Below are 8,700 nucleotides of genomic sequence, written 5' to 3'. Positions count from 1 at the left end.
GCACCATTAATGCAGAGAACTATGTTCAGGTTCTAGAACAACATATGCTCCCATCTAGACGTCATCTCTTTCAGGGAAGACCCTGCATTTTTCAACACGATAATGCCAGACCACATTCTGCAGCAATCACAACATCATGGCTACATAGGAGAAGGATCCGGGTACTGAAATGGCCAGCCTGCAGTCCAGATCTTTCACCTATAGAGAACATTTGGCGCATCATAAAGAGGAAGGTGCAACAAAGAAGGCCCAAGACGATTGAACAGTTAGAGGCCTGTATTAAACATGAATGGGAAAGCATTCCTATTTCTAAACTTGAGAAACTGGCCTCCTCTGTCCCCAGACGTCTGTTGAGTGTTGTAAGAAGAAGGGGGGATGCCACACAGTGGTAAAAATGGACTTGTCCCAACTTTTTTGGGATTTGTTGATGCCATGAAATTAGGAAACAACATATTTTTCCCTTAAAATTATACATTCTCTCAGTTTAAACTTTTGATCTGTGATTTGAGTTCTATTCTGAATAAAATATTAGATGTTGGCACCTCCACATCATTACATTCAGTTTTTATTCACAATTTGTTTAGTGTCCCAACTTTTTTGGAATCCAGTTTGTAGAACACCAGTAGAATGGTAGTATCAAAACAAAACTGTAAAAGAACAGTAATAGAACAGCAGTAGAATTGTAGAACAGAATCATAGTAGTAGATTAGTTGTAGAACATCACCTGAAAAGGAGTGGAGTAGTACTAGAACAGCTGTGATGAGCAGAAGATAAGCAGTAGTAGAGAACAGAAGTAGAACAGCAGTACAACTAGAACAGTTCTAGAACAGTAGTAGAACAGCTGTGGAACTTTAGTAGAATAGGAGTAGAATAGCAATAGATCCTAAGTAGAACAACAGTATAACAACAGTAAACAAGTAGTAGAACAGTTGTAAATTCAGTTCAATTCAATTTAACGCAACCTTTATTTGTACAGATTAGTCTCATTGAGCCTCGAGGACTCATTTACAGGAGAGACCTTTTTTTAAACAAAGAACACAGATAAGGTATACACAACAGTAGACAATCATATAAAAGAATATAAAATGAAAAGTCAATGGAAGAAATTACTGTATACTTTTTTTTTTTTTTAAATGAAACAAAAACGGGGATCCAGAAAAGACTTGTGGCAGGAAACATGGAAGGTAGGGTGGACCTTAAGGGAGTGGGGTAGCTGGAGGCAGACTGCCACAGGGTTGATCTTGTTAATGGGAAAAGGTCCAATGAAGCAAGGAGCCAATTTATGGGACTCCACCCATAGGGGAAGGTCTTTAGTCGACAGCCAGACCTTCTGACCCACCTAATAAGATGGCTGAGCAGAGCGCCATCTGTTGGCCCCCCTGATGTAGACTGATGATGACTTGAGGAGAGCCCTTCTGGTTTGTTTCCAGGTGTGTTGGCACCTCATGGCTGCTCTGTGGGCTGACGACACCTGTGCCTCCTTCCCCTGGACAGAGAACTGTGGTGGTTGATATCCATAGACAACATAAAAAGGGGACCGACCTGAAGCAGACGAGGGCAGTGAGTTGATTGTGTGTTCCAATCAGGGGAGATTGGTTGACCATATGGGCGGCTGTGGCTGAGTGGTTAGAACAGTCGTCCTCCAATGCAAGAGTTGGGGGTTCGAATCCACCAGCAGTCACATGCCGAAGTGTCCCTGGGCAAGACAATGAACCCCTCACTGCCTCCGATGTGTGTCCCATCAGGGTATGAATGTGATAAAGCTCTGATTAGTCTCTTTAGAATGATTTGTTCAATTAGATTTGTAGAGATATCATAAAGTGCTGTACGAATGGGTAAATAAGGACACAGATTCTAGTGTAAAGCGCTTTGAGTATCTCAATAAGATAAAAAGGTGCTATATAAGTACAGTCCATTTACCATATGCTGGTGTCTCCCTCACATAATAGGCGAAGCTTGGTCTCCACCTCCTGGTTGGCTCTCTCTGTTTGGCCATTGGATTAAGGGCGGAACCCTGAGGAGAGACTAGTAGAAATGTCCAGGAGACTGCAAAACTCCTTCCAGAACTTAGAAATAAACTGGGGGCCTTGATCGGAAACAATGTCTGTAGGGAGCCTGTGCAGCCTAAAAATCTTCTTGGCCATGATATTACTAAGTTTTTTTGCAGAAGGACGCTTAGAGAGGGGGACAAGGTGAACAATTTAAAAAAAACAATCCACCACGGTGAGGATGACAGTGTAACCAGAGGAGGAGGGAAGACCAATTACAAAATCCATAGCAATGTGGGACCAGGGGCGAGAGGGAACAGGAAGAGGATGGAGTAAACCTGCTGGTGGACTATGAGAGGACTTGGCCTTATTACAAGATAGACATGACATAACATATTGTTTGACGTCCTTAACCAAATACTTCCACCAAAACTGGGCCTTAACCACACTGAGGGTCTTATTGATTCCAGGATGGCAAAACATGTGGGAATTGTGGCAGAGGTCGAGTACTTCCTTTACCTTGTTATTTGGGATGAACACCCGGTTCTTAGGGCAGTCAGGCAGTGGTGGCTGAACCTGATTGGTCTGCTGGAGGTCCAACTCCAACTGGGTCATGAACAGGTGCACAGTGTCTGGCATGATGAACTCAACCTCAGAGTTGGTTTTAGGGATGCCATTTTCCTCCATAATACAGGACAAGGTGTCAGGTTTGGTACAAGGCCCACCTGACTTGTCTGGGGTTGAGGCGTTTAGCAATTTTGAGGTATTCGAGGTTCTTGTGATCGTTCCAAACTTGGAAATGTTCCTTGGTGCCCTTGAGCCAATTTCTCCATTTATTGAGGGCCAATTTGACAGCCTGTAATTCTCGTTACCCCGCATCATAGTTATGTTCAGCTGAGGAGTGTCTCCTGGAAAAGAAGACACATGGGTGAACTCTCCCCTCACCACTGCTTTGGCTAAGGATAGCTTTTACTCCAGTACTTGAGGCGTCAACCTTCACAATGAAGGGTCTTTTGAGGTCAGGGGTGTGTAAGATAGGAGCTATGGAGATAAAAGCTTTTTATTTTTTGAAGGCGAGATCAGCATTCTCATTCCAGGCTAAATGTTGGATTGTGTACCTGGATTATTGAGCATGGACTTTGTTGTTTTCAACCAGTTTGACATGACTGTCAACAAGGAAGAGGGTCGGCAATGGAGGAGGGGGCGTACCAAAGAGACGATCTTATCACAAGCAAAAATGGTTTGTTCCACTTTGGAGTAAGCTGTTGGGAGAAGAATCAGTTTTTTTGTGTGTTTCCTTGACTGATGAAGCCTTCTGGATCGAAGGCGAAACGTTTCAGCACAAATAAAGAAACTGTCCAGATGACCTGACTGAAAAATGTTGGATTGTATACCTGGATTCATGAGCATGGACTTTGTTGTTCTAATGTAGAGTAATTTTGAACAGTTCTATTTTGGTCCACCCTGGAAGACAGTGTTTGTTTGTAAAAGTAAAAGTGTTCCGTCACGTGACATCACTTCGTTTAGAAGAATCTGCTGTAAACAACCAACACGTGCACTAAATATAAACGCTCCTCCTTCGTCCTTTCTGCGCAGGCGTAACCAGTCCTCGCTTGTGCCCGCGCTTTGCTGGCTCTCGCTCGGTGGCGCGCACGGAAAGTTGAGAATTTAGTTCTGACAGGTCCAGATCAGACCTGGACCTGAGGAGGAGGTGGGTGCATTTGTATTTGCTGGAATTTTTGACGTGGGTGGGGTGTCAGCTTCACTCAGCTCTGAGGAGGAGGAGGAGCTGAGTGAAGCTGACACCCCACCCACTTCCAAAATTAAAGCAAATAGTCTGAATGGTTAGTGCTCCGTTAGTGCTGGTTTGTGCCGTTAAAATTTTCGTTAGTGCTGCTTTGCTTTCTGAGATATTAAAGATTAATTTTTAGGTCATCCAAAGGTCACATCCCCCCATGTTGCTCCAAAACAGACGGGAGTGGTCTACTTTTTTAGTGCTTCGTTAGTGCTCGTTTGTTCCGGTGAAAGTAGCGTTTGTGCAGCTTTAGTTTATGAGATATTAAGAATTATAATTTCGCCCCGATGACGTCACCATCCCCCCATGTTGCTCCAAAACAGACGGGAGTGGTCTACTTTTTTAGTGCTTCGTTAGTGCTCGTTTGTTCCGGTGAAACTAGCGTTTGTGCAGCTTTAGTTTATGAGATATAGATTTTTCTTTCAGGTCATTGGCGATGACTTAAATTGATGACGTCTGTGGTTTTCACTGAACATCAACACCACAAAGAAAGCATTTCTTAATTCTGTTTTTATCATGCAAGTTAAATGCTGTTTTATGTGCTGCTGTAAAATGTGTGCCTTCTCATGTAGTTCGCACTTTATTCCTTAATAAAGATTTTAAATTTTGTTTTTTTGTCTCATTTAAAGACATATGCTTTAGATGGCAAAGTCAACCAAGTCCAATAGCCTGCATTTTGCTTTTTCAACAGTAATATTTTCTCATAAATGGGATGGATGGGAACAAAACCGGAAGTGCATGGCACGTATGTCATTGGCTGAAAGTTCATTTATCCAAGTGATTTACTTTTGTTTAAATACAATTTAATATGCAGCGAGCTTTAAGTTCTATTGACATTTAATGTAAGAATTTTGGAAAAGAGCATTGAACATTTGGCAACTTTGATATGTTAACGTTTTCACATAATGTCATAGGGATTGGCTCTGCCCACGTGATGACCATCACGACCCTCACCTCAGTGAGCAGGTGACTTTTTGGCGGTAAAGCAAGAGAAATCTGAATTTCCCATTCAACATTTTCCATGGAAAAGTAGCTGTTAAAACATTTAAGTGTGTTGAAGAAAAATTTAAAATCCTTCTATTGCCCAACCCTCTGTTGAACTTTATTTTTACAAGGTAAGTAAACTACTAATGTTGAGGTTTTAGATAAAACACTGAATAACTGTTGGGACTGCAATCCAGCCCCCGATTAGCAGAGAAGGACGCATGGTTGTGTCCCTTACATATATATTTCTGTATATCCACAGTTCATTACGTTTTAAGTCCAGAGTTTTTAAACAGATTTAAACAAATATTCTTCAAGGCTTAATCTTGCAGCTTTTACATTCATATTCAGTCATGGATGTTAAGGAACATCAATAGCCCAGACAGGACAATTTTTAGAACAGATACTTCAATTGAAATTAATTGAAATTTCACATCAGTGATTTAAAAAAAAAATGCAATGTTGAACAGAAAAAAAATGTGTAATCACAATTCAGCATAAATGTCACACAGATGTAAGAGAGAATACTAATTTAAACATAAATTGAGTTGTGAAAGAATGCTGGAATAAAGCTTGTGCAATTATACAGGCCAGAATACTTTTGTTAATGCTAACCAAAGCCTTTTTATTCTTTAACTAGATGCCTAGACAGCCAGCAATACACAGGGATTCCCTTTTTGCATTTCTCTGCAAATCAAAACAGGCTATCTTTCAAAATAGCAAAATAGCCACTCCATCTTCCACTATTTGGACAGAATTAAGTCAGCAGCTGGAAAACAAGATGTCTCCAAAAGCTCTGTACACTTTTGTAAAAACAAACAGACACAACATCTGGTCATGTTTAGAGATCAATGAACAGGGAAGTGATTCTGACAGCAGTGTGGACACAGAGTGTGACTCTGGCTCTATTTCTCCTGGACAAGACGACTGCTCAGTGTTTCAGCTTGAAGTTCCTTTTGAGGAATGGATCAAATTTGTACCTGAAAAAGTGGCATATAATGACAAGTTTTCATCTTCTGGTAAAAGGGAATATATGATTTTGAAGGCTCGTACTTGGACTCATGTCATTAATCATCTGATCTGGAAAAAGATCAAAAGCACATGCACATTTGTATTCCAGAGAGCAAAGGTTTATCCAACTGTCACAAGCAACTACATAGATATCAAAGGCTTCTGTAAAGAGTGTCAAGGCCATGTTAAAATGACATGTGACAGAGAGCCAACAGTCAACAGCCCAATGGTGCTCCAGTGTTCCATCGAGGACACCAATATCTCCCTGCACACTAGGCAGTCCAAGAGGTTCATGTCTGGAAACCTTCGTGCACAGATTTCAAAAGACCTGTGTGAGGGCAGGATGGAGCCAGCCGTATGGAGGTCAGCGAAGGCATCCGATTTGATGGATATTGGAGATCCTGAGCCAAGTCACCTGCCAAATTTGGCCACCCTACGAAAAGCTAAGCAGGAGAGAAGAGATCAGGAATTAGGTGACAAAGATCCCATTTTGTCTTTGCAGTTATTAAAACATAGCACACCTCACAGTGGTAGTATAAGAGACATTGGTCTGGACAAGTTCTTCTGCCACTATTGGAGTCCAACACAGCTACATGTATATAACACATTGTCCAAAAAATGTCCCTCTGTAGTTTGCTTTGATGCAACAGGCTCAGTTGTGAGAAGACTGGTGAGACCAAATGGAACATCTGGCCACATCTTCTTATATCAAGGTGTTCTGACAGGGGACAACTGCTCGGTCCCAGTTGTGCAAATGCTGTCAGAGAGACACGACATAAATGCAATTGCAACATGGCTGACAGAATGGCTTCGTACAGGTGCTGCTGTACCAAAGGAAGCCGTGAGTGACTTCTCCCTGGCTATTCTCGGTGCTCTGGTGAGGGCCTTCACTCCTTACCCTGATCTGAAGGCATACATTAACGAATGTTTCCGTCTGCTACTTGGAAACAAGTCAGCAAACTGTCCTCCATGTTTTATCAGAGTTGATGTGGCACACTGCATAAAGATGATCTGCCAGTGGGACTGCCTGAAAAACAAGTCACACCGTGTCAAAGACTTCTTTGTCAGAGCAATAGCCAAGCTTCTACAATCACAGTGTTTGGACCATGCAAAACAGCTGATACATGCGATCACTGTTGTGGCCCTCAGTGAGGCAGAGGGTGATGATAGCTCTGGAGTTCCTCTGGAATCAGAGAGGTGCAAAAAATATCTAAAAACACAGATAACAGAAGACTCCATCATTCCAGCCGAAGACACAAAGGAAGTGCATCAAATGAAACATTTAGAAGAGATCCAGACTGACCTTCGAGACTGGGTATCAAACATATGCGAGAAGAGCAGGTCACTCGCTGCAGCCAATGGGGACAGGGATAACATCCATTTCCTCCCTGAGATTGTTCCACACATTATAAGACTTGCAAGTTACTTGCCACTTTGGACAGGAGTAATGGTCCCCCTCTTCAGAAGCACTAGCCTCACTGCAAGCTCAGCCACTGTGGAAGCAGAATTCAAAAATGTAAAACATGGCCTTTTTAAACATGAGAACTTGCCCATTAGACTTGATCGATTTATTTCTCGTCATCTTTCCTTCATCGAAGGAAAAATGAGGATTTGTTCTGGAAAAGTAAAACATGAAATAGCTGGATTAACAAAAGTTTCAGAAACAAACTCTGCTTCCATGAGCACCCACAGTGCTGAAGCCAAGAGAAGAATAGATTCTCACCATTCTCCAGAACTTGATGAAACAAACATTCCGCCAACAGATGAAGATGTGGTAGAAAACTGGAGGGGACTAATTCTTCCACCGAAAAAAAGGAAGAGGACTTCATATCTTACTTCCTGCACTGAATGGCTCCATGCAGATCCATCTGTTTGGGGAAAAAGAGTGAAAGTGGGACTATTAAAAAATGGAAACCTGCATCAACCTATTAAAGTTGGAAAATTAACAATATCTGTCCAGAACACATGTGCATTTGATGCTTTCTGTCAGTGCTTATGCTGTGCTTTCTGTGACAGCTCAGCATTTCAAAATGTTGTCAGGAATGACAGTGACAACCCCATCTTGCAGCTTGTGAAAGCCATTACTGCAGATAGTGTGACCCCAAAGATATACTCACAGAGGGCAGAGCTGCTTAGTGCAATGTTTCAAAAAATCGAGTTGAAGTCTGGAGCCCACCAAATCGATGCCCAGTGCAATATCTCCACTGTCATTGGTAAAACAATGAGAAATGTATCAAACATTTACCTGTCTAAACACTGCTCTTCTCAGTACTGCCAGCTAAACAAAGGAACAACTGGGGAAGTACCATTTGTTTCTCCTGACATTTCTGTCCTGATGAAGTCTGGCTTGGCTCAGCTTGGTACTTCAGTCGAAAATGGACTCTTACTTCCAGAGTCTACCTGCCTTCGCCAACTACAGAAAGAATCAGAATGTCCAGTTGCATTCAAAACAGGAGACAGCACGTCAGGGAAAATACTCTGCAGGAACTCTAACTCACAGCTACCGAATTGGAGAAATAGCATGGATTGTCACTGACCTCTTACAAACTACTCAGTTTACTTTGAGTGAATTTCCCTCCGTTGTGGCTCTCCAAGGAAAGACATTCACTTTGAGAGGAGTCATCGTTTTCAAGGGAAGCTTGACCAAAGATGTTATGGGACATTACACTGCATACTGCCGTAGAGCTCCATGTGTGTGGGAGCTTTATGATGACCTGGCAAAAGCAGTGAAGACAGTGTCAGAGAAGGAAAAAATTCAACCACATGCAGCATTATACACAGCAGACTGAATGCTGTGAATGAACACATTCCACTTGGAAGTTTTCAGAAGCCCAGGTCAAAAGCAAATAGTTTGTTATTGTTTGATATTATAATTTATTTACAGTCAGACCATAAACAGGTTGTGTTTTATGTTTTTTGTGA

General features: G+C 42.0%; 1 long non-coding RNA gene across 1 annotated transcript; it reads right to left on the bottom strand.

Moving 5' to 3' along the window:
- Window positions 1–7,610: 7,610 nt before the first annotated feature.
- LOC119425266 lies at window positions 7,611–8,406 on the bottom strand. The gene is made up of 4 exons (XR_005187557.1): window positions 8,316–8,406; window positions 8,085–8,191; window positions 7,896–7,982; window positions 7,611–7,646 (listed from the first exon to the last, which is right to left on the bottom strand). It is a non-coding gene; the product is annotated as an uncharacterized LOC119425266 (long non-coding RNA).
- Window positions 8,407–8,700: the final 294 nt, after the last annotated feature.

This window comes from Nematolebias whitei, chromosome 19 (assembly GCF_014905685.2).
Source record: "Nematolebias whitei isolate Nwh7 chromosome 19, NemWhi1, whole genome shotgun sequence".
Lineage (NCBI taxonomy): Eukaryota > Metazoa > Chordata > Actinopteri > Cyprinodontiformes > Rivulidae > Nematolebias > Nematolebias whitei.
The sequence above is the reverse complement of the archived record's forward strand: the minus strand, read 5'-3'. Positions and strand labels throughout refer to the sequence as shown.